The following is a 27,842-nucleotide window of genomic DNA, read 5'->3' on the forward strand; positions in this document are numbered from 1 at the left end:
TCTGCGGGCAGAGGAAGAATATAAGTCAAATGTCAATATTTTTTGTTCTCCAATGAAACTAGATAAAGCAGTGCGAGCACCTAGGTGTGCTGATTAGCTGGGGGTCATGGGGGAAGTGACTAGAAAAATGCGCTCTAACGGTACCTGGTGCGTCAATATCAGAATTTTTCTATAGGTCGCTCGGTTTCCAAGGTAGATGTGGTGCCCCGTGTTGAAGGTCTGCTATATTAATTCTGGGTAAGAACAAGGTAACGTTGCGTTAGGTCTACCAAAGCCTTCAAAACGCTTAAAATGAAATGCAGCGGGGTTAGGGCACCGATAAATACCTGTTCTGGCGGTGCACAGAGCAATCCGATAATGGATTCTATATGGCGTTTCCGGAGTTAGTCCCGGTGCAAAAGAGATGAAGTGGCCTCGGTCTCAGGTCCGCTATATTGAATTCTGAGGAGACACAGGGCATCGTTGCGTTAGGTCTAACAAAAACCTTTTGATGCCTAAAGTAAAATGCAACAGGGGTGGGGGGGGGGGAGGGGTAAACAGGGGCACGGGGGGCGGGGAGAGCCGATAAATACCTGTTCCGACGGTTCCGAGGGCAATCCAATGATGGGTTCTGTGTGGCGTCTCCGGAGGGAGTCCCGGTGAGCTGAGAGCGTTGTGAGAGGGCGTATTTAAGTTCACAGTTGGCGCGATAAGTTGCTAAAGGGAGGACGTTCATTAAAGGAGTGGCGGAAAGGGAGAAAGGACAAGTGCCCGAATGATCGGATTTTGAGCCGTTTTATGTCGGACATCTTGAGACAGGGTGAATGTGTATGCCGGACAGCATAAACATACATACTTAATCTGCCCATGTATGTAGTATGTGGTGATCTGGTTATCTGTGTATGTATGATTTTGTGTAAATCTGATAACGGATTATGTTGATTGAAAACCGACCGAGTTAAAAAAATTAAGGACCGAGGGGGGGAGAAGGGAAGTGGTGTTGGATAGTTAATGATGGACAGGATGTGAGGGGATGGAAAAAGGGGGGTGTGTGAACTGGATGAAAAGAGTGTCTCAGTAGGATTGATGTGGACATGAAAGATTACTGCATGTAAGGGGCTTTACAAGGGATTGTCTGACCGGCAAGGGTCAGCAGGGAAAGGAAAAGGAACAGTAGTGAAGGATTAATTCAGCCATAATTGTACTTGATGACCTGGTCCCAGGGGATCTCATTATTTAATCCTTTGGCATATGTATCCAGAGTAAAGATCCAGAAAACTTCTCTGCACTTATGCACTTGTGTGCTGAGAGTTCCTGATTTGCGTATTTTTTCTAGAATAAACCAGCGTATGTGGTTTGGATCATGTTTTGCTTCAATGTAATGTTTAACTAATGGTGCTTGCAATTTGCCTGTACGTATGGCTGATCTATGTTCAGATAGACGCGTGGACATCATGCGGGCTGTTTCACCTACGTATCCCATGCCACACTGGCATACCAGTAGATATACTACATTTGTAGTTTTACAGTTGGTTAGTGTTTGGGATCGTAGGGATTTTTTGTTAAACATCCATTCTTTGGTCTCGATGGCAGAGTCACAGGCAGAGCAAGATAGGCATTTGAAATTGCCTACTACCGGGGTCATGCCAGTTAGGGAACGTTGAGTTGGAAGATTGATTTTTGGTTCCATTCTAGATCGAACCACTAGGTCTTTGAGGTTTTTGTTTTTTCTATACGCAAAAACAGGTTTGGGCAGCTGGTTTTCTCTGGCTTTCGTGGCATTCAGAATGTGCCAATTATTGAAAATTATTTGTTGAAGTTTGGCGTTCATTGTAGAATGTCTTGTCACAAAGACTAGTTTGGGATTTGGTTCTTTGGTGCTGGGTGTCAATAGATGTTGTCTATCAAAGAACCTGGCTCTTTTGTATGCATCACGGACTAATCTTTTAGGATATCCACGAGATATAAATTTCTTTTGCATCTCGGTTGCTCTTTTATCAAAGTCCGCGAGTGAGGAACAGTTCCTTCGGACTCGAAGGAATTGGCCAAAGGGGATGCTGGATTTTTGGGATTTAGGGTGGTAACTTGTATAGTGTAGAAGTGTATTGCGAGCGGTGGGCTTCACAAACAGATCTACATTCAGGCAGTTGTTGGTGCTGATTATATTAATATCCAGGAATTCTACCCGCGTTTGGCTGGATGTAGCTGTGAGTTGTATGTTTTCATCGCATAAGTTTAACCAGGATACGAAACTGGAAAGGGGCGCCGTTTCTGAGGTCCAAATAAAGAAAATGTCATCTATATAGCGAGCCCATGATGTAACGGACTCGCTAAAGGGGGCAACTTCATTGTATATGAATAAAGATTCATATTTAGCCATATATATATTGGCTATAGTGGGCGCACATGATGCCCCCATGCTTACCCCTTTTGTCTGCTGGAAGAGGGACCCATTAAAGTCAAAAGTGTTCTCAGATAAAACTATAGCCAAACAGTCAAGGATGAAGGCTTTGGGGCAATCTATTGTGTAGGTGTCAATGAACCAGGAGACAGCGGAAATCGCTCCCGATTGAGGGATGTTGGAGTAAAGGGCCTCTATATCCATGGTGACCATCCATTGTGTGTCTGGGTTGAAAGATAATGATTCTACAGTATTTATGATGTCTCTGGTATCTTTGATGTGTGAAGGGATTTTGGAGATGTGTGGTCTGAGAATGGTATCAATGTATTTGGATAGTGGCTCAGTTATGGACCCAATGGTGGTAACTATGGGTCTGTATGGGGGATCCTCGCTGTTCTTGTGGATCTTTGGAACCCCATAGATTGCCGCCATTTTAGGTTGATGGACATTTAGAAATTTCCATTCTTGTTCACAAATAACGTCGTCGTTTAATGCCTTGGTGGTTAATGTTAGAATGGTAGTCTGAACTTTTTTGGTAGGGTCTTTCTTAATTGGAATGTAGTGGTTTGGATCATTGAGGAGTTTTTCCATATTTGATATGTATTGTGCAGTGTCTAGCACCACGATTCCTCCACCTTTGTCGCAACATTTGATGGTAATGTCTTTGTTTGATTTAAGGGCTTTTAACGCTTGATGTTCTTCATGTGAGATGTTATAGTTGGGAGATGGTATATATTTTGTGGCAGCAGTGAGTTTATTGAACACTACATGTTCAAATATCGCTATTTCTGGGGCTACCTGTTCCAATGTTGGTAAAAATGTGGATACTGGTTTGAGGCCAGATAAGTTGTTTGTAGTTTCTATGTCCTGATTAGCATTTTCAAAGAAGTTTTGGAGTCTTACCTTCCTAAAAAAGGCCATCAGGTCTTTGAAAAGTTCGAATTTATTGATGGTGCAGTGAGGGACGAAGGAAAGCCCTTTGGTTAGAAGTTTTTCAGTTTCAGAATTTAATAGAGTGTTGCTTAAATTGAAAATGGGGATTTCCTCTAGTCGCACCAGTATTGTGCATGTCGGGTCACCAGATATTGGTTGATACATGGAACAGGGCTAAGCTTCATCAGGAATAAAATCACCAAATACATTCAGCAAAGGAACCTGCACTGTAGGTTGACACCTCACCTCAAAATCCCACCATTCAAGAAAAAACATAGGTGCCACATCATTCTCTTTCTAAGCAGTCAAACTATGAAACTCTTTAGCCCCAAACATAAGATCCACAAATAACTACCTTATGTTCAGAAGACTACTCAAGAGTTAGCTCTTCCCCACATAACCACTATACTCAAACATAAATATACATAAATATACAGAATATCCTTGTGCATATAAACAGTTATTTGGACTATATATGTATACCTAGATATGTGTATAATAATATTGTTAATAAATATATAGCTTTCATTAGTTCTGCTTAACAAATGTACATATTACTTATGATTACATTGTTCTGTTTAACATGTATATAGGTCAATGCATGCACATCTTATAATAACTATTCATCTACAATTGCTTCACTTTTGGGATATATATATCTATATATATATATATATATATATCTATATATATATATATAGATATATATATATATATGCATATATATATCTATATATATATATACACACACAAAAAAAATAAACTAGCTTAAAGTACAGCAAAACATCACCTTACTTATGCATACATAACTTCCATGTACCTATTTTTCGTTATATTTTTGACTTTACTCCTAATTTAGCATCTCCAATGAACTACCCTATATCTCACCCAATACCTCTCTCATTATATCCTCTACATCAACTCTCTGACTCATCCCAAACCTCAAACTACTACTGTCTCCAATGCACTACCCAATTTTGACCCTCTACCTCTCTCAATAAATCCTCCACCTCCACTCTCTGACTATGATCCCCAAAATAACCTTTTATAGACTCTTTCCTACTCTAGCCTTACTATGATCCCCAAAATAACCCTTTCTAGACTCTTCCCTCCTGTTGCATCATCTCAAACCTTTTTTACTATTCAGTTCTCCCAAACAAGCCTTTCTAAACCCCTCCATGTGACTCTTCCCCCCCTGCCCATCCCTAACCTGCTCCTGCTGCTATGATCTCCAAATAAACACTTTCTATACCCTTCCCTCTTCTATCCCTCCACTTTCCTTTTCAACCCAAATAACAAATTCACATGTCCATTGCTCGAATAAATATGATATTTACCTATACTAACTCACCACGAATCCTTTTTGGGTTCCAGAGAAGCGTGATACTTGCCGAAAGGCGCTTTGATGCCTCATCAGGAGCAGTAACGCTGTATAAATGCAATTTACAATTTGTCCCTGGGAAAAGTGGCAACCCTAATTTCTGCCTTAAGGTATAGCCCACTAGATATTTATGAAGCACACTCAAGGAACATTACTCCAAATACTACTGCTACAATAGCATCCCGATATGGAGCCCAATTCAGGATTACTCCAAAATAGCTCATTACATGACTGGTTTGTCAGAAGGCTGACTATTAACAGAAACAGTACTATCTGCTAACTAACTGAGGATTGACCACAAGTGCTGGCATACACACTAACTCATGAGTGTGGACTCAACTTCAGTGGCAGACGGTGACCCTCAACACTGGAAGGGCAACGGATGACCGAGAGGCAACCCCAGTGGGGGGCATAAAGATGATTTAAAAAAAATCTAAATATACTTACCCGTGTTTTGTTCTTTCCTCTGACATCAGTGCGATGGCAGGCACCTCAAAGAGCCTCAGGCAACCCGCTTCAGCAAATCACAATGCTGCTCTCATGCTGCAGATGAGCAGTATGAGAGCAGTGCCAGGATTGACTGGAGCAGGCTACCTCCAAGCTCCAGCAGGCACAGGAGGCCTTGTGCCTGCTCGCCACCCAGCTATCTGAGACAGCTAAATGGGGAGGTTTACACTGCGCATGACGGACGGCCAAAGTTACTTGTGCAGTGTAAACTGTTGGAGTGAGCACCACTCCCCTGCTGTTACTGTTTCATTGTTTCACTTTTGTTGCACTGGCAGCAGGGGAGCGACTTTCCTCCACCAGAATGAGGGAGGGGGGGGGGGGCACCGCTGTCCAGCTTTTGCCCTCAATGGTGGTGCTCATTGCTGGTGGTGGAACAATATCAAGCGCGCAATTCTCAGTGCAGATGACAGTCCTTCACATCCCTGCCTGCAGAGCAGCATCGCTCTCTGAATTGCAATGCAGTGACTACAGCAGGATGGCTTGGTTAGCCCACCACACAGCTGCTCGTCTGGGACACAGGTCTACATGCCCTCCCTCACAACATATGTGAAGGCAGAGGCCAAAATGATTATTTTTATTCTCGCTTGGGCACCTTCTTGGATGGCAGTAATCTGCCTGGGTATGGGGCCTTTTTAGGAAGCCAGTCCAATCCCTGTCAGGACTTTACAAAGCACAGCCCTATCAGCGTCAGTTCCAGTAAGCGTGACCTCCTCCGCTGGTCATACGTGGTAAGATGAGGGAATAAAACAAAAGTGCTGCCACTGATCTGTCCGCCCCTGAGGCCCTGCATGGTCAGTGGGCAGATGCATTACAATTGGCAAAACAACCACAGGTGCCGCTCCCAGATTTAAGTGAGGGGCTAGGCCAGATTATTTTTTTTCCATCACAAGTTCCTACACTTGAACAAAGACCACGTAATACACTCACTGCTGGGTAAGGCAGCCCTGTTTCATCTGCCTTGAATTGGGAAAATTACTTTCCTTGGCCAACGGCTTGGAACATAAATGAATTTAATCTAGGGAAAATTATTAAATTAAGATTGAGGTGGCGATTTCTGTGAGAACAGAGCACGCAGTTGGCAGCACGCTGCATATGCTACTTTGAAGCATTACAGCCTCCTCTAGTACTTGCGCGCTCCACAGAATGGTCCCTGTGGTGCTATAATGCATGACTAATGCATTTCAGTGCGTTGATGCAGACCACCACACTGAAATGCATCAGTCATAACCTGATGCATTGTACTTGGTAGGGCTGTACAGAGTAGAGATCATTGCATATCCCTTTACAACAATCTGCCCAGGAGTAGGTTCCCTTAATGCCTGCATCATAATATAAAAGAGAAATATTCACAGCTTAAAACCAATCTCAAACGAACTCGAGGAACATTAATCACAGAATTATTCTTAAGTGTTACATAGCGTTAATATTTTTTTTTAACCTTTATCAGTGTTTTACAAAAAAGCATTGCAAAGCCAATAGCCTATCACTCACTTTATAAGGGAAGACCTAATGGCTTTGCCTAAGCTTGTTTATATAGTTGTTCGGGAATACGATTGTCTCCCTCTCTCAGAAGTCTACATCCAGTTTGAAATATTTCCTCTCTGTCCCTGGGAGACAGAAATCCACTAGAAAATAACCTAGGTCAGAGTCACTGGCTGTGGCCCTGAAAGAATAAAGACATTATTAGAATTCATGAGGTGCAGCCCTTTTCCTTCCTTCATCCTTCAATAATGTCTCTCTGGATCTTTGATTGGACCTATCCACTAATTTGCTGAATCCTGCTTAGTTAGCCATACATTCAGGCTACCAGCCATATTCTCCTGTTTATAGATCCTTTTTGTATGGTATGTTACGTTATATGGGTTTTATTAGCGCACAGCTACTCAGATGAGTGTCTCGGCACTAGCATAATGACTCAATATCGCTGAACTACAGTATCAGGGCATTTAAAGCTGAAATAACCACGTTTTAAGTGATTTCCTAAATGCTAGGAAATCCTTCATCATCCTTAGTTTCAGCGGCATCTCATTCCACAGTTTTGCGGCTTGCACCTGGAAAGAACTTCCCCCAATGCGAGCTCGCCAATGACTAGGGATACATGCTAATTGAAGAGTTGAGGACCTGAGAGTACGAGGGGGGTGATGAAGCTGCATTCTCTTCACAATGTATCCAGCGCCATTGCCGTGGAGAGCCTTAAAGGTGAGAGCCAAGGGCTTAAATTGGATCCTCTTGCGGACAGGAAGCCAGTGCAAGGATTTCAATTGGTTTGACAAACGCACTCTGGGGCCAAGCCGTAGAATTGCCCTGGCCTCTGGATTCTGGACTACCTGCAATCTGGCCAGTAAATACTCTGGTAGCCCTAGGTGAAGTGTGTTCACATAGTCCAGTCTGGATATTATTAAGGCCTGGTCCACCGTTTTTCTGTGCGGGAAAGGTAGAAGAGGAAGAAACTGCCTCAGCATCCTAAGCATGCCGAAACAGGTACCGACTACTGACTGGATCTTAGGCTTCATGGAAAGGTCCTCATCCATCTTCACCCCCAGGTTTTTCACTAATTTTACTGATGTCAAAGGAAGGGACATGTCGGCAGGCCACCAGCTGTGCCAGATATTTCTGGGGTGGTGGCCAAAGCAGATGATCTCCGACTTCCCAGAGTTGCACTTAAGCTGGTTACAACGGAGCCAGGAGAACACTTTTGCAAGGCAGCTGTTAATTCTGTCTCCATTGAAATCTGCATACTTTTTGCAGTTAAATAGCAGCTGCGTATCGTCCGCGTACGATACAATTTTAGCTTCATATTCCTCCGCCAGAGTTGCTAATGGTGACGTGTATATGTTAAAAAGAGTAGGGCTCAAACTAGAGCCCTGAGGTACACCCACCTCTAGGGGAGGGATGGAGGCAGCAAAAGGAGGAGACCACACTATTTGCTGGCAGTCTTTTAAAAAGGAGACAAACCACTTAAACACCGTACCCCCAAATCCACACCCCCGTAATCGCTGTAGGAGACGGTCATGGGGGACAGTGTCAAAGGCCGCAAATAAATCCAACAATTGAAATATGTATGGCTCTGCTGTCTCCATCAATCACCTCCTTAATGGCCTCAGAGACTTCCAACAATGCCGTCTCTGTACCAAAGTTGGCCCTAAAACCGGACTGACTCGGATGTAGTAGTGAGTGTGTCTCAACAAAGGCCGTAGTTGCAATATTCACCACCTTTTCCAAAACTTTGGAAAAAAAGGGGAGCAAGGAAATTGGCCTATAGTTAGAGACTAACTCTGGGTCCAGTGTAGCTTTTTTCAGTAGGGTGAGAATTTTTGCTTTTTTCCACCTATCAGGGACCAGCCCTAACTAAGATTGAGAACCCGGTTGACTGCCGGATTCAAAATTGCGGCGGTCCTGGCAAAAAAGACAGCAGGGCAAGGGTCGGTGGGGGAGCCGGATTTCAGGCCTTTCGTAATGTCTAAGGACCTTTCTAGAGAGATCCTCGGGAACTTCTCAAAGGAAGGTACTGTATCTTGTGTGCTTAGTAAGGCAGGCATATCACTGTCCCTAAATGCCTTGGAAGTTGTCAAGAAAGACTCCTGGATATCTTTGATCTTGTCATGGAAATGGATGGCCATTCGGTCAACCCATTCCTTCTACTGGGTAAAAGGCTTGACTGTGGCAGCGGGTGAAGAGAATTCACGAACTATTTTAAAGATTTCCTTACTTTTATTTCTAGCCAGCTCAATTCTGGCTCAGTAGAAGGTTTTCTTAGCCTCCGTAACTTGAATATATTAGGCTTTCAATGCCTCTTTATAGATCAGCTTGTCTTTGGGATCAAAAAACTTACGCCAGATTCTCTCTAAGTGTTTACATGACTTCTTACTTTCTCTAAGGGCAGTGTTAAACCAAGGAGTGGAGAGCCGATCACTCTTCCTGAGGCGAGAGACAGAGGGAGCGAGATCTTCAACCGGAAGCCATAGCCAGGTATCCAAGGTCTCGGCATCAGCCTCTAAGTTTCCACCAAAAATGATTGGATGCTTGTTAATGGCATTACTGAGAGCTTCTGGGGTAATTAAGTGGAAAGGTCTAGAGTTATAGCACCTGTGCTTCCTGAAGGCCTTAGAGGGGGGAGTAACTCTATCAATTGCAAAGTCCAGGAGAAAATGTTCGGACCATGCAAGGGGGAGAGACAGTGTGAAGGACTGGGTTCTGCTAAGACCCAGCGGTGCCAGGGACAACACCTGAAACCTTCGTGGGTTACCTGTTCTGGCGTACAAATGACAGAGACACGGGACACTTCCTTCGGCGTCAAAGATTCGAGGTTTATTTACTGCAGGAAAACACAGAAGTCACAAGAAGTACACAACGTGTAGGTTCTGAGAGACTGCTTCAAATTGTATCTGTGGATCGCTTCTTTTTATACAGTTTTTCGTCATACGACAACATGGCAAACAAAAGGTTACAACCCAGTTCCCACAGTAAATTTCATAGGGGGTCGCTTTCATGTATTCAGGGTCCCGGAACATAATTACAGTAGCATTGCTGGTTCCCAACTGTAAAAGTACATCTTCTCACCATTAGTGCATTCCATTCCGGCAGTAAACGAATCAAGGAAGAGTCAAAAACAGGTGCAGAGGAAGACGAGGGTAGCGAACAGATTGAAAAGAGTGTAAGGGGTGCTATCAGAAACACGATTGCAGGGATCAAAGGAGACGTGCCTAATGAATGCACAACTGAGACAATAGACCGGCACGGCAAGATGAGCCTCGAGCGGGGCCATCTGCCTTGCAGTGTCATCCCCCTCGTCATAAAGACACCCTCAAAGGAACACTTGTCTTCCGCAAGAGTTTGGGAATCCCAGGGTCACGAAGCGGACAGTGTCCGTTCGCTGGCTACTTGAGGGCAAGAGACAAAATGGATGCCGTATCTAAAATGGAACCCGTGGGTTCAGATGAAGAAACCCACGAAACAGACGAACGGTTTAGGTTAGCACAGCGAAAACGCGTACACCCACTAAACTCGTCATTTGCGGTTCATAGATACCAGACTCGACCATATTCGGGCGAGTCGAAAACACCACTTACAATTGTCACGGAACCTCAGACGCTCCTTTTGCCCTCATGTAGGCAAGCACTAGTCAGAATCAGAATCGATTTCGATATTCATCAGACCATCCAGATGTTGCTGCAACATCATCCTATCCATCAGTGCTTCCTTGGTAACTGGTGGCCGTCTTATACACGTTGTAGCGCAGAGGCCACATAAGGCAGGACCACACTGTACACAAAGACAACACGTGAACAGAAATGCTACAACAACCCCAATGATCATCAGAATTTTCCAACCCCACGTCGACATCAGGCCCCAAAACCACCCTAGTAGCGTCCAATCCCCTACGTCCACGTGTATGGACTCGGAGATCTTATGCAACTTTGAGATGGCTTGATAGACAGTTGGAGCGTTGTCAGGAATGAAAATGCAACAACTCAAATGGATCACCTTACATACTCCACCTCTATCTGCAAGGACAACGTCTAAAACCATACGATTTTGTAACGTCATAAGCCCGTCAGCCTGAAGCTCTGCTGTAATATTACCAAGGGCGCTTGCAGTGATGTTAGCGGTCGATTCCACCACTCGAGTCAATTGTCTCAGGTTCCTACTATTAATCATAGGTCCCCAAAACGGCAAGAAACCCTTAAAGAAGTCTCCTGCTTCTTGACCGGCAGTGTCCTCTTCGCTAATCACTTGCATATATAACAAGGACCCCCTGAATAAATGAATTTCGTAATTCCTAGGTCAGGGAAAAAAAATATATTTGAGAAGTAACAACCTAGGCAATTTAACACAGTGAATTACCTTAAGATCAAAAGATATATAACAATGGACTACAGCTGCTTAAAAAACACGTTTTTATTAGTTAGTTAACACAGGTAAAAAAGGTTCATTATATGACATTAAAATAACAATAAAAAAATTCCATAGGGTACAATTGACAATCACAATAAAGTGTTAAATTGTGATTGTCAATTGTACCCTATGGAATTTTTTTATTGTTATTTTAATGTCATATAATGAACCTTTTTTACCTGTGTTAACTAACTAATAAAAACGTGTTTTTTAAGCAGCTGTAGTCCATTGTTATATATCTTTTGATCTTAAGGTAATTCACTGTGTTAAATTGCCTAGGTTGTTACTTCTCAAATATATCTCTTCGCTAATCACGTCTCTCACAACTCTGGTCTTGTGATAATCCGACCCAACAGTAAAGGTCGGCGGCAACAAATTCGCAATATAACACGTGCCTGAGAAGTCACGAGGCAACCATGTATATGCGCGGTCATAGCAAACAAAGTATGTACCCTTGACAGTCAGAAGAACAGGGGAAGAAGCCGTCGGCAAAACATACGTTTCGGTACAGGCACTCCTCCCGAGCTGAGCTCGCGGGCTTCGGCCAAGGCCTTTCAGACAGAAATTACCAAGATGAGGTACTATCCAGATCGGAGACGAGCTTTTAAGCTGCCGATCACCCACTGACATGCTATACTCAGCCTCACTCAGATCTCTGCATGCTCGCACCTCTTCCTCTGGGATAAGCGATGCGTCAAAGATATCCCTATCTAAATCGGCAATCGCTCTTGCCAAAGGCTTGTGGTACGGGCCAGGACCATGATCTGCAGCGCGTGGCTCTCGATGGGGGTAGGAATCTAGTGCGCTACGAAACATAGTTTGGAATGCTCGAGCTGAACCCTGGGAACTATAAGGAAGGACCAAGTACGGAATTCCCCTATCTGTGGTATGTGGCATTAACCCACACACCCAACAATTGGTAGTATTCATCACCAACTGATGTTGATGAAGGAGCTGAATTAAGGAATTGTTCATGAATTCCGCACGTCTAACCTGCTCGTGTTGGGGTAAGATGTGAAAGGAATGAGGAGAAACAGTGGAAGTAGGTTTGGGTTCAGAGGAAGGAGTAGGTGAAGCAGAAGGCAATAATGATTGTATCGCATAGTATACTCCACCCACCAGTAACGAAGAAACAGTTAGGAACAGTAGGAATACCTGAAACATAAAACATTTGGTACGTACAACCCTATGCAATTCGAATCTTTGTGCTTGAGTCTTCTCCATTTCCGACAACTTTGAGAATGCCATCCCCTAAAACCGTCCGCAACGTTCTTGACGCACTTCGTTCTGTGTAGTAATGGTCAATCCCCAGGAGTTCCTAGGAATCAACGGCCTCCGACCTAGTGTCAGGACCTACTAAACAGAAGGAAGTACCCGCACGGCCCTACGGTCAACCCGGATGTAAGGTTCTTTTAATCAAACAATATATACAAAATCTCCTAGCTGTGGAAAAATACACATGTGGAAAAGAACTCCGAATTCGATACAAAACCACAATTGTTCAAAAATGTTCAGAATGATAATGGGGGTAACGTAAATTTCAAAAGGAAAAGCAAAAATAATCTTTATTAGTCTCTAGTATTGGAACGAAGGAAATATCTGCTTCTTCCAGGACGAGTCTGCTCTTCAAACAATGGGTCGGATTGTGGAACAGAGTCCTGTCAGTCAGACGTTAGTTCAGATCTTGAATTCTCCAATGTCAAAGGTTTAGAAAGGTTGTCTGGCTGCACTGAAGTATCTCCCACAGGCTGAGCGTCACTGAACGGCACAAAGTTCGGCAAAACTTCTGTTTCAGATGCGGCAATGCCAGTCCTCACCCACGAGTCCGCTGGTAAAGGTATTGGTACCTTTTTGGTGTGGGTGGCATGCACCCAATGCTTACGTCCCTCCAAACGAACAGCGGTTCTCGTGGCGAGCAACACTTGGAAGGGTCCAATAAACCTTGGCTCAAGGTTTCTCTTCCGGCCAAAGTTTCTGGTAACCACCCAATCTCCAGGTTGGAGCTGTTGGCCTGGACCCTCCGTCTGCGCCGGCAGTGCTTCAAAAACCTGTTGATGAATTAACCTCAGTTTAGCAGTCAGATCATGAAGGTAATCGATTAACATTGGATATTCAAGACTTGTGAATGCACTGGGTCTAGGAACCCCCCAAATATTTGCAGGACGGCCGAACACAATCTCATATGGGCTGAGCCCTACTCGAGAGTGTACAGTCGCCCTGGTTGACAGAAGAGCTAAAGGCAAAGCATCGGGCCACGAGGGACCAGTCGTAGCCTGAATCTTTGCAAGTTTTAATTTTAGAGTACCATTGTACCCCTCAACCAAACCTGCTGACTGGGGATGGTTGGCGCTGTGGATTTTCTGTGTAATTCCAAGGCCCTTACACACACTCTTCATCACACTTCCCACAAACTCACTTCCGTTATCAGACCATACAATCCGTGGCATTCCATACCGAGGGAAGTATTCCTTCAGTAGGACTTTCGCTGTGGACAGGGCAGTATTGTCTTTGAGAGGATAAGCTTCAATCCATCGGGAGAATGCGCAAACCACAACTAAAACGTATTTCAGGTTGTTACATCGCTCCATATGGATGAAGTCCAGTTGTATTACCTCAAAGGGACATGTAGGAGGAGCAAAATGGCCAGGGGGTGTAGGAGTGCCCTTGCCAGGATTGTACATCATACATACCATGCAATTCTTGACCAATCTCTCAGCACACTTAGCGATACCATCATTCTTCCATACAGGGGACAACAACTTACAGATACCTTTCGCACTAATATGTGACAAACCGTGTGCCATGGTCACAACAGCTAGTACATATGCATCCGGCAACATCCATCTTTGACTCTCCGACAAATCAATCCAACATCCATTCGCATCCAACTTTCCTGTGCTCTCCTTCCACTTGGTCTTTTCAGTTTCAGTGGCCTCATTCTGAATCGCTTTTACACTTTCGACAGTATCCTCACACATACCAGTTTCTGCAGGCCACCTCACCGAACTCGTCACATACATTCTAGTTGCAAGGTCTCTCGCAGTCTCCTTAGCAATCTCATCAGCAAACGCATTGCCACGACCAACATCATCCGTCACCTTACGGTGCACACTGCATTTAATAATCGCCACCTGCTTAGGCAATGTGAGTGCGTCTAAAAGATCGTTCACAAGCTGTCCGTGCTGGATCTTCGTACCATGCGATGTCATAAAACCTCTCTCTCGCCACAATCGTCCAAAACTATGGGCAACACCAAAAGCATACTGGCTGCCGGTAAACACATTCACCCGTTTCCCTTTCGACAAAACACACGCTCTTGTCAGTGCAATTAACTCCGCCGCCTGAGCAGAATTCTGATTCAGTCTCGCAGTTTCCACAACCGTACTCAACGTTACCACAGCATACGCAGTCGTCACATCACCATTCGGCAACTTAAAACACGAACCATCCACATACAAAGTACCATCGGGGTCTTCCAATGGAGTGTTTTTTAGGTCAACACGACCCTTCGTTTCTTCCTCAGTTCGCAAATAACAATCGTGTGGTAATACCTCGTCTGATTCCATATTGATTGGCAACAACGTCGCCGGGTTCAGGACATTACAACGCTTTATTTGAACGTGACTTGCCAAAAGCGTCAACTCGTAACCAGACAACCTTGCGCTCGTCAAGTGTTGGGTTTTTGTACGATTCAAGAGAGTGTCAACTGCATGCGGAACCATCACCGTAAGCATATTATCCATGACCAATCCTGCAGATTGTCGGATGGACACCGCAGCTGCCGCTGTTGCTCTCAGACAACTCGGCAATGCTCTAGCTACTGGGTCCAAGGTCGAGGAAAAATATGCACATGGACGCTGCTTACCACCAAATTGCTGCGTCAAAACACTCAACGCACAACCTTCCCTCTCGTGAACGTATAGTGTGAACGGCTTACTGTAGTCAGGAGTACCTAACACAGGGGCCGAACACAACGCATCACGCAGTTCAGAAAAACTTTTCTGACATTCTTCCGTCCATGGCAAAGGAGTTGGAACATCCTTGCACGTGAGGGCTACCAATGGTTTCGCTAGCAATGAAAAATTTGGAATCCATTGCCTGCAGTATGACGTGATACCTAGAAAGGCACGCACATCTCTCTGAGTTGTTGGCACAGTCATTCGAGCGATCGCTGCAATTCTCTCTGGGGTCAACCTTCTTCCCTCCTTTGACAATAAGTGACCTAGATAGGTTACTTCTTGACAACAATATTGCAGTTTAGAAGGTGACACCTTGTGATGTGAGTCACAGAGATGTTGCAACAGAGACACCGTAGCAGTTTTGCAAATTTCTCGTGTGTCCGCAGCCACCAATAAGTCATCGACATATTGGATCAAGGCCGCGCCAGCCGGTAACACAAACGCATCAAGTTGACTCTTCAGGGCTTGGCTGTATATTGATGGACTCTCACAATAGCCCTGAGGAGCGCGTTTAAACCTAAAGCTGCGACCACCTAACGAGAAACCGAATAGGTCCATGCTTTCCTCAGCAATCGGAACGCTAAAGAAAGCATTCTTTAGATCGATCACTGAGAACCAAGAAGCAGATGCTGGAATCAGAGTCAGTAAAGCCGTAATGTCAGGCACCACAGGGAACTGAGGAACCACAATTTTGTTCACCTCCCGTAAATCAATGACAAAACGATAAACAGGAGGTTTCGATGGATCAGTGCGTTTCAGAATAGGTAACACAGGACTATTACACACGTTACCCCGAGTCTCCTCGATAACATCTTTCTCGATCAAGTCATAGATGATCGCTAGCAACGCACGTTCACCATCAAGGGAGATCCGGTACTGGGGAATACGTGGTAGCCGCACATTCGATTTCAATTGGACAACATAAAGGGAGATGTCAAGCAGGCCCACGTCATTGGGACCTGTTGCCCACAGAGATGCAGGAAGAGAACTCAATTCCGGTGGAAGCTTATCAATGGACAAGTACATAGGAGAGATCACTCTCTCACCCAATGTAAGCTTTACTCCCGCAGGAGAACAATACAAAGTCGCATACAAACGTTTCAGCAAATCCAGGCCCAAAAGATTTTCACCACAACCAGTAGTCAAAATCAAAGGAGCTTTCAGCTCACGGGGCCCAATTGTAAGGGGCAAAGGGCTAGAAACCGGATTGCTAACAGGGGCGCCGGAGAATCCAACGGAAACATTTGTTAAGCCAGACAAAGGTGCGCCAGGGAGTTTCGAATACATGATGGAACTTTTCGCTGCACCAGTGTCCAACAGAAAAGGCTCAACGACGCCCGATGTGGCGACTGCGATGTAAGGCCCTCTCTGATCAACCGGAACTGATACTACTCCCTCTCCTTGTCTATGGCTGTCCTAGTAATTACCGTCATCCGTACCCTGGTCGATATAGTAATCGTCCACATTGTACTGTGCGGATCTACCTGACGATGATCCACGCTGATCAAAACAATTACTGGAATCAGAGGAATTATTAGGACGCTCATTTTGATTCTGTGTAACACCACGACCTCTACCTCGTGAAGCCTGTTGGGGACCACTACGACCTCCTCTAGATGAATTGCCAATATTCCGATCACGCAAAACCGGACAATCAAATTTCAAATGACCCTCACCTCTACAATAGGCACACTGATTGTACCCAAGCATAGGTCTCTGCGAGGAAGAGTCATTCTGCAATTGCGACCTAGCGGGCTGCGATTGCGATGTATTCCGCTGTTGAGAATCGTTTTGATTCGAGCGCGGAGGATACGCTTGTTGCAACAGGACTTTCGTTTTAAGTTCTTTCGTCTTTTTATCTGCACGATCATTTTCCTCCTTCTCTCTATTTTCATAATATTGGGCCGTGGCCAATATCTGAGCAGGAGTAGAAACAGCCCACGCACTTTCTGAATTCTTCAATTTGTTGCCAAGTTCAGGCAACAAATTCGATACAAATTTATCCACAAACAATCTCTGACCTCCCTCAGTGCCCATATCCTGACCACTATGATCGATGAATGCCTCCTCAAATCTCGTAAAGAAATCGGAGACACTCTCGTCCTTCTTCTGCTTACAGGCAGACAGTTTATCCCAGTTAACTTTCATTGCTGGCATAAGTGTCTTCATAAGTGTAATTATTCTTAGCGGAAGATCAGTAATGAGCTGTTCAGGTTTAGCCCCACCAACTTGTCGTACATCAGCCGCCACAAGAGCAGCCCAATCACCGCCTAACTCGGCTACATGATTTTCTTGACGAATTTTCGCCCATACCGGTTGCGGTACGACATTTCCGAACAACATATCGATGTCGGCAAGATTCATTATCGTTGCATCCACTAATTGAGACAATTCTTTATAGTACCCTGCAGGATTTTTGCGAGGGTCAGGCAAAGTTTGCTTAACCTGCAAAACTTCCGATCGTTTCCATGGAAGGTGTATCCATACTCTCTGGAAGTGTGGCAGAATAATAGGATTAGCCTGCGCATCACCTGCCATCCACACTGGTGGAACTTCTCGCATGGGATACTGACCAGGCGTCGACATCCATTCCTCATGTTCGTCTTTAAACAATGCACGAGGCATCACAGTGGGACGAAAAGATAGAAGATGCTCGACAGCGCGTCGAACATTGCTACCCACAATCATACCACTCGAAAACTGAAGCTAAAGTTCAGTTAAAGCGGCCAGTACATCATCTGCCGCATCAACTGATATCTCATCGCGTAAAAGTTTGCACATTTCTTCAAACACGATTCTTTGTGTTGGCTCATTGAATTGAGAGAAAGTGTCAACAACTACACGTGGAGGATTCTTAAGGGGATATCTAATCCAACTTTTCGCCATTTTAAATAGCGTATCACGTTCTCTACCACCAGGAAGCTGACTTCGTCGTTGGGGAGCATCAGAATCAGCAGACCCAAGAATCGGTCCAAGAGGAGAATAAAAATTGGCAACGATATTTGGAATACGTCGCTGAATAGACGGTGAAGAGGAGAGAAGTAAAGGAGTAACAATAGAAGAACCAAATACAGGAGGAGCAGAAGTAGTAGGAGTAGCCACATGAGTGGAAGTAGCAGGAACAGTAGCTTGAGAAGGTATAGACGGTGGAGCAGTAGGGATAGTAGCAGGTAGAGGAATAGGGACAAAAGGATTTGCAGGAACAGGACCAGCGGCAGGCTGATTAACAGCCGCCGGAACAGCAGGTTGAGGAGCAGGGGGAACCACAGGAGCCATGGTATCTTGCGCATATGGAGGTGGTGACTTCAATAGATAGGATAACAAAGGATCCTCTACTGCTTCCTCTCCCTTCTTATCAGTACCCGTCGGTAAAACGAGATAACATTTATCCACAGTCATACGTTGCAATCTATCAAAAACTTCCTTTTCCTTCTCTTCTTTGTCTCGCTGAAACTGCTCTGCATTTCTCATTGTTGTAACGATACCTTCTCTCTTATTACGTTTAAGCTGTTTGATTTCTTTTTGCTTGGCTTCTTTACGCCATAACCGAAAGGAATCAAACATGGCCGGCCTTGCTTTTCTTTGGAACAATTTAGCTTCAAGATTATCTAAAATCGGGGTCTCAAAACTACCATGAGGTGGCCAACTAAGGACACCGTCATCTTTAGTGTAACGGACCCAGCAATCATTGAACGTGATAGGACCCACACCATGTCGACTATATAATTCATATATTGGAGTTCCAACTGGAGGTATCGGACATGAGTCCTCCAATCGGGAATCCGCACCACAACCTCTAAAGCAACTAAACAAAGTACTACGGCCAGGCATCGTGCACACTAGCCAAGTTTCACAAACTTCAAGAGTTATTGGACTTACAATGTCCCCGCAAAATGCAAAAACCCTCGGTTTTTTGGCGACTGCAGCCGTCAAATAGAACAACTAAGAACAAAATACGAAGGACCACAAATGCAATGGAACCATAAAACAACTAAGCACCCACAACAACTAAGGATTCTGGGGAGTGACCCACAAATACTTAACTCAAAGAACAATGGCGTCACCAGGAAGGCCCGTCAATCGTCTCGCTGTACCAAGGTCTACGCCAGGCGCCAAAACAGGTCGACAGTCAGGGCAGCAGTCCGTCGCAGCCGTCAGGAGGCGGGGATCTTCGCGGGAAAAGTCGTCGGGCCACTTGTTTCAACAACAGGATCGATGAAGCGGGGTGCACCTTCCCTCGGAGATTTCACACGAAGTTCCTCACGATCGTCGGGCTTTGGACCGGTACCACTGATGCCGCCCCACAATGGGCGCCAACTGAAGGACTGGGTTCTGCTAAGACCCAGCGGTGCCAGGGACAACACCTGAAACCTTCGTGGGTTACCTGTTCCAGCATACAAATGACAGAGACACGGGACACTTCCTTCGGCGTCAAGATTCGAGGTTTATTTACTGCAGGGAAACACAGAAGTCACAAGAAGTACACAACGTGTAGGTTCTGAGAGACTGCTTCAAATTGTATCTGTGGATCGCTTCTTTTTATACAGTTTTTCGTCATACGACAACATGGCAAACAAAAGGTTACAACCCAGTTCCCACAGTAAATTTCATAGGGGGTCGCTTTCATGTATTCAGGGTCCCGGAACATAATTACAGTGGCATTGCTGGTTCCCAACTGTAAAAGTACATCTTCTCACCATTAGTGCATTCCATTCCGGCAGTAAACGAATCAAGGAAGAGTCAAAAACAGGTGCAGAGGAAGACGAGGGTAGCGAACAGATTGAAAAGAGTGTAAGGGGTGCTATCAGAAACACGATTGCAGGGATCAAAGGAGACGTGCCTAATGAATGCACAACTGAGACAATAGATCGGCACGGCAAGATGAGCCTCGAGCGGGGCCATCTGCCTTGCAGTGTCATCCCCCTCGTCATAAAGACACCCTCAAAGGAACACTTGTCTTCCGCAAGAGTTTGGGAATCCCAGGGTCACGAAGCGGACAGTGTCCGTTCGCTGGCTACTTGAGGGCAAGAGACAAAATGGATGCCGTATCTAAAATGGAACCCGTGGGTTCAGATAAAGAAACCCACGAAACAGACGAACGGTTTAGGTTAGCACAGCGAAAACGCGTACACCCACTAAACTCGTCATTTGCGGTTCATAGATACCAGACTCGATCATATTCGGGCGAGTCGAAAACACCACTCACAATTGTCACGGAACCTCAAGTGCATATCAAGCTTGATTGTGGAGAAGATCTGGTCTAAAGTATGACCCTTCTCATGGGTGGGAGAGTGGACGTAAGGAAGCAGTCCTAACGCTACCAGCGACTCCCGAAATCTAGAGGAGTCTGTCTTCTGGGCTATCCATATGGATGTTAAAATCCCCTAGTATCACGCAATGTTTATGATTCATAACAAAAGGAGATACAGCCTAACCAATTGAGGCTAAGAACCTTGCAGCAGAGCCAGGAGGTCTGTAAATTAGGATGTCCATCAGGGATTGATGGGGGATACCACCGGATGGAAACCAAGACCTTCTGCTCCCTCAACATTGACCGATGGTACAATTGTACAGGAAAAATGGTTTTTAAAAATGATAGCAATGCCTCCCCCTATACCGCTCTGACGATCATTCCTAAGAATCAGATAGCCCGGTGAGATAGCAGAGGCAATTATGGGATTTGACCTCTCATTCAGCCAGGTCTCCGTTAAAAATAAAAAATCAGGGGATTTGTCCACTAAAAGATCGAATACATTAAGGGCGTGAGCTTTGAGGGAGCGGGTATTAAGAAGTAGGGCACGCAGTTGTGTGTTGCCATGAGAAGGAGCAATGCTGCTCTGGCTAGTAATGCCACGGGTCGGCTACACTGGGGGTAGCTCAATTTCTTTAGCAAAACATGGCCAGCCACATTGCACGCAGCTCATTGGTATAATCTGTGTAAGTGCAGAGACAGGTAAGCGGGGACACTTTCTCACTTCCTCACCAATCTCTGCAAGTAAAGCGTCGCTATAACATCTGCGGGGCCCAAAAAACATCTTGCTGGTAGCCCGCCCGGCGCCGGCAGCCTCAGGGACGTTGACGGGAGCAGACGGGCTTGCCTTTGGCGCGCCATAGGCACGCCCGCTTCGCACGTCCGCTGTTCGGCCAGCCTAGAATGCTGACCGAAGGAGCGAATCCGCTCTGACAGATAGATACCGTAGGTCGCGAGATCTAGTTAAAGTGCAGGTTTACAAAGAACATAAAAACTTCACCAGTTGAAAGTAGAGTGTCCCACTGGTAAAATACACTATCAGGTGACCTAAAACGATTAAAACAAACAATCAGTGCAGAAGTAGCAGCAGAACAAGGTTAGCAGCAATTTTAGCTCCGGAACCGGAGGCAGAGTTCAATCAATCATCATATGCTAAGATAATGTTTGGTGGTAGTTGCTACTAATTCTTTATATTCCAAACACATCTTGTCTACGGTGCGTGGATGATTGAGGTGCAACCCATTTGGGTTGTCATGTTCAGTCCTGATATTGCCTCTTGTAAACCTCTAAGTCTCCTAGTCTGCTAAATTGTATATTAGTAACCCCAGCATTGTCTGTCTCTTCATGACTGCTTTGTATGCTTCTGACAAAACCATATGGACATCAACCATCACTAAATTTTATTGAAAGTAACAATTGTTTGCTTTGCTAATAGACTAAACTGGCAAGATATCCCCCTAGCCAGGAAATCTTTGTGTGATATTTTGGTCAACAATATTTGAGTGATAATATTAATGTTAGATGCAGACAATATTTGTATCAATGATATTCTGACAAGTAACCAAAGAAATAGTAGAATCTAGAATATATGTGAACCGAATAGAAAAAATGATGTCCTGCTTTAGTTGTACCAGGTATTCATTAAACCTATTGCCCTGACAAATTTGAGTTAGAGCAGCAGTTGAAGTGCCTGGCATCTTTTGTGAACCCATCTATCCTATTCCACATTTATGGCATCATTGAAGGTTCCTCCCACTTTTAAGGAGGAGTTGAGAATCAAACACCTGTGCTTACCCATACATACTTAAACTTACCTGTATTTACTTACCTTGATGATGTAAAGTTAGGGATATGGTAGAGCACCACTAGAAAAACAGTTAAAATATTTTCAGCAGATTTAAACATTGCCATCTTATTATAATACAAATTAAAAGTAATTTTCATTTGATTCCTAATAGATTTTGTCCTCACATTTACTCATCATCCATTTTGTACACTTTCAGGTTATATCAACCAAGTGATTACAGATACAAAATTGTCACCATCCAAATTCGCTCCCAATCCACCTGCATGCATTCGTGGGAAGCAAGTGTAAAGATTTCAATGCTGCTGGCAAGGAAGAAGGTAAGAAGTTACACTCAACATTCTTTTGTGGGCTGTAGATGTGGACACCTCTTAAATATGATTCTTCTGGTGCACTCACGAAACATGAAAAATGTTAACAAATGTTCAGATTTTTGTTGTGGGCAGACTTTTTGGGAGGGAGGGTGAGTCCTATTTTAATTAATTTCCTCATGCTGATTATTCTTTTGGTGTGTGTGTGTATATATATATATATATATATATATATATATATATATATATATATATATATATATATATATATATATATATTTAATATTTGTTTTATAACCTGCTGGTGGTTACTAGTAGGTAGGTACAGTTAGAACCATGTTTCAATGAAATAAACATTGTTTTACTTGCCTATATCTTTGGCGTTGTTTGATGAATCTTGATAAAATTGTCCAAAATAAGTGCCATAGTGAGACTTGTTGTGCTTGTCAAGTTTCGGGTGATCTGTCAAGCAGGAGTTGAAAAAAATACAATATCACATGTTAATTCCCATAGGAGCATTGAACACAACTACAGCCCAAAACCCTGGACGGAATTACACAAAACTTGGCGGGAAGGTAGATTTCGTTTTTTTTCCTGCTTTAATTTATTTGGTGTAATTCCGGTCAGCAGTTGTTGAGAAATTTAGGGGAACGCAAATGCGGATAACTAGGTGAAGCCTAAGCACAGATCTCATGGTGAGATCTGATTGATTGTCAGCACCTCAACCAGAAAGTGCTGACAGCCATCTGGGGACCAATATACATGATAGCACCCGGTTGAAATGCATTCTATTGAATGGCAGATTTTGATTATCACAAAAAGGAGAAATCATTTGTTGACGGTACTGATGGAGCCTGGCCCTGTATGTTCTACATCTGGTCTAGAACCTCAAGCCGATGGTACGTTTTCTCAGCATGAAAACGTGGAGGCAAGAGAAATCTTTAACAATGTCAATCAATTCAATCACAGTTTCCCTAGACTCATAGTAACCACAGACTACTGAGTAAGGTTAGTTGATTTATTACAAAGCCAAAAATAACTGAACATACAGACACCTCAAGAGGAGGGTGAAGGAATACATTGGGACTAACATAAAGCCAAATCTGTGAATAAGGTTGAGGTGGTACAACCTGCACAAGACAATTAATTCAAGAAATAGGATGCAGAAAATCTGAAAACATGACTCCAAGTTCCCCTGCATAGAGGGTTGATGAAAATAAAGCATTTAATTGTCCCTACACTAGCACTAACGTGACATTCCTACCTAAGCAGTCTTCAGGGCAAGATAGGTTAAGATGTCAGCCTGCAGAGTCTTCCTTAAGAGTCTCTCCACTTCAATGGGTCAGGTAGACAGAGCTTGCTCTAAGATGATCTCTCTCCAAAGGCAGAGAAGAAGTGGAGCTCTTTCCCTACTTGCAATGTTCTAACATCACAGGTGTCTTCCCAGGATTCCTTTCGTGTCACGCCATCCAATCAAACCACATTCTCATAGGTAGCTTTCCACAGGATGGCGATGCTCCAGAACAGTAACAAGATGACCTTGATTCCCAGGCCTTCTCTGTCAGAAAATACAACAGTTCCCCTTATCAACATTAACACCCAATGTATCCTCTTCTCTCCTTGCCTAACTTATAAAACAAAGGCATTATTCTAACTAACAAGGGTGTTTCTTCCATCTGCAAAACATACGTGCGAAAGAGCAGAATCCAACATGCAAATTCAAACTATTAATTCTAATGCGAGAGCTTTCAGGGAAAATGCATTTCAGGCCCACATAATTCAGCTAACATAAGAGAAATGGAACATGAGGTTGACAAAATTGTATAGGATTTAAGACACATTCAGTTATTATTCATATCTACATATAAAACAACATGATTAATAAACATATTTAATAATACACAGTTGTCAGTTGCACAACACAAGACTTTCATGTAACATTTTCTGCTGGTTACATTTGATTTTCCACATTAATTATTCACGTATTTCTACATATTGGCCTTACACGTCACATTTATGTTATTACATTACAAGATCCTAACACTTAGGTTAACACTACAAAAGATTATATGTGGATGCGTTCTACATTTCTGATTATAATTAGGGCTCCCTGTTTTCTGTTTTTACTGATTTTTACAGATAAACACAGACAGAAAACCATTTATTTTCCTGTCTGTATTTATTTTAAAATGTGTATAAAATCGGAAATTGGGTTATTTTTTGAGCGATTCTAAATGCTGTCAATCATGACTACCAGGCCAACAGCTCTGTCGATCTAAAAGTAAGAGGGTTAAAACAATAAAAGAATTTTAGTCAAGAGCCTTAAACAGCAATATATATGCTCGTATTGGAAAACATGCACATTTTAATATCAAGGTTGTGCATATTTTATCATCTGAAAGTATTTATATCACTTAACACGGTCAGTCCTTCTGGCATGAGTGCATATTTATAAGACAAATAATGTGGAAATATACTCATTTCAGATTCACTTCTTCTCAAAACCCAAAATATATATGATAAAATTAGCACAAAAAAATGGATGAATACAGACGGAAATGCCTAAAAAATAAATACCATAAAACCGGGAGCCCTAATTATAATGCACCCCTACAAATAAAAATAGGATCATACTAATTTTAGGAATTGTGAAGCGGGTTTACCCTGTGAAAAAGCATTCTGCAGGAAGTACAACAGTCATGTTTGGGAAAAAAACAGTTTCCTCATGAGTTTCCCATAGAGGTTGTAGGAGAGTAGGGTCTGCTTCCTATGGTTACGCCACTTTTTGCTGTGTTTCACTGTTTTTTTTACTTTAGTATGGCTGTGGCCCTACTACAGGCCCACAGCCTAGCTGTACTATCTCTAAATTGATACCATGTACTTTAGGTACATACCAGATTGGTTACTGGGTCACCCCTGTGAGCCCCTGTATATGGTACCTTAGATATTGCTCTTGCAGGACATCTTGGCCAGAATAAAACTTGGGACAGGTTAGTCCCTCACTTTCACTGGCCCCACATGTCAGAAGACACAAATGAGTTTTGTCGCTCTTGTGTAACCTGCCAAGCCAGTGGCAAAGCAGCTGGCACTACAATGGCCCCCCTTATGCCACTACCTGGTGTGGGGGTTCCTTTTGAAAGAGTGGGAATTGATATTGTTGGACCAATGGATCCCCAGACAGTCTCTGGGCACAGGTTTATCCTGGTGGTAGTGGATAATGCCTCCAGGTACCCAGAAGCTATACCCCTTAGGACCACTACAGCACCTGTTGTGGCAAGAGCCCTCTTGGGAGTTTTCTCAAGAGTGGGTTTCCCTAAGGAGGTTGTATCAGACAGAGGTGTAACCTTTATGTCTAGTTACTTAACTGTAATGTGGAAGGAGTGTGGAGTGAAATATAAGTTCACCACACGCTATAGAAGTCCCAGGAGCCCCTATAGGGTACTTCATGTCAACAGACTGAAACCATATGTTGACAGGGCAGACAGGGGCTTGCTACTGATGAAGGACAGGTGGAAGAGAGTGACCCTCTCCCAGACCTGCTCTCTCAGAACCCTGATGATGGGTCAGTTGATGGTATAGCCTTGGCAGGCCGCCTCACTGACCAGCAGCAAAGTGACTGCAGACAGGTTCTGCAGCAATATAGACATATGTTTTAAATGACTCCAAGTCAGACTAACTGGTGCACTCATGAAGTGGACACTGGGGATAGTCTGCCTGTTTAAAATAAGATTTACAGTCAACCTGATCATGTCAGGGACTGTGTCAGGACAGAAGTCCAGAAAATGTTGGAATTGGGAGTTATTGAACCTTCAGAGAGCCCTTGAGCCAGTCCAGTAGCCCTTGTGCCAAAACCTCACACCCAGGGTGGTGAGAGAGAGATGAGGTTTTGTGTAGACTACAGAGGTCTCAGTGCTGTCACTAAGACAGATGCCCATCCAATACCCAGAACAGATGAGCTCATAGATAAGTTGGCCTCTGTCAAATTTCTGAACACATTTGATCTGACAGCTGGCTACTGGCAAATCAGGCTACCTGAGGATGCCAATCCAAAGATAACATTTTCAACCCCTAGTGGGCATTATCAGTTTGTCGTGATGCCCTTTGGTCTGACAAATGCACCTGCCACATTTCAAAGGTTGGTCAACAAAGTCCTCACAGGCCTGGATGACTACTATGCAGATTATCTGGATGATATTACTGTCTTTAGTTCCACCTGGGAAGATCACCTGATCCACCTGAAAAATGTTTTGGAGGCCCTGCAAAAAGCAGGCCTAACTATCGAGGCTACTAAGGGCCAGATAGGGCAGAGCCAGGTTGTGTACCTGGGCCACATTTAGGTGAAGGCCAGGTTCAACCATTACAGAGCAAAATCCAGATCATAATGGACTGGGTTGCTCCAACCACCCAGACACAGGTCATAGCTTTCTTGGGCCTGACTGGGTACTATAGGAGATTTGACAAGGGGTATGGTTCCATTGTGACCCCCTGCATGATTTAACTTCTAAAAGAATGCCAAAACCATATCAGTGGACAGTCAGCTGTAAAAAGGCTTTTGATGACCTGAAGCAGGCCATGTGCACTGCACCAAATCTGAAAAAGTCCTAACTACTCCAAATAATTCATTGTTCAAAAAGATGCTTCTGAGTTGGGGGTAGGGGCTGTGCTATCACAGTTGAATGAAGAAGGTCAGGACCAACCAGTAGCTTTTATTAGCAGAAGGTTGACCCCTAGAGTGAAACTTTGGGCAGCTGTTCAGAGGGAGGCCTTTGTTGTGGTTTGGGCCCTGAAGAAGCTGAGGCCATACTTGTTTGGTACTCACTTCACAGTTCAGACAGACCATAAGCCCCTCTTGTGGCTAAAACAGATGAAGGGTGAAAATCCCAAACTGCTCAGGTGGTCCATTTCCCTACAGGGGATGGACTATACAGTGGAACATAGACCTGGGAGTAACCGTGCCAATGCAGATGGACTCTCCAGTATTTCCACTTAGAACATGAAGACTCAACTGGTCAAGGTTAGATTAATGTCCCTGTGGTTGGGGGGGGGGGGGGTTGTGTATGAGAGTAGGGTCCGCTTCCTATGGTTACCCCCACTTTTTGCTGCGTTTCACTGTTTTTTTTTACTTTAGTATGGCTGTGGCCCTGCTAATCAGGCCCACAGCCTAGCTGTACTCTCTCTAAATTGATACCATGTACTTTAGATGCATATCAGATTGGTTGCTGGGTTACCCTTGTGAGCCCCTGTATAAGGGACTTTAGATACCCAGGGCATAGGTGCACCCTAGGCCTACCAGGGGGTGCAGCATGTATTGTGCCACCCCTGGTTAGCCTTCCAAACTGACACCACAGGTATGTACTTACAGCCTGGGTAAGGTGGTGTAATCACCCCTTACTTAGATATAGTATATCTATATCTACCTTA

At 44.1% G+C, this 27,842-nt stretch overlaps 1 protein-coding gene across 1 annotated transcript in view; it reads left to right on the top strand.

The window, feature by feature from the left end:
* TMEM200A (transmembrane protein 200A) overlaps positions 1–27,842 on the top strand; it is a 673,457-nt gene that overhangs the window by 458,382 nt on the left and 187,233 nt on the right. Inside the window, exon 5 of the mRNA XM_086927022.1 lies at positions 22,310–22,430. The gene's annotated coding sequence lies outside the window, so the exon portion shown is untranslated. The remainder of the gene's footprint in view (positions 1–22,309; positions 22,431–27,842) is intronic.

This window comes from Lissotriton vulgaris, chromosome 6 (genome assembly GCF_964263255.1).
Source record: "Lissotriton vulgaris chromosome 6, aLisVul1.2, whole genome shotgun sequence".
In the NCBI taxonomy this organism is placed as follows: Eukaryota; Metazoa; Chordata; class Amphibia; order Caudata; family Salamandridae; genus Lissotriton; species Lissotriton vulgaris.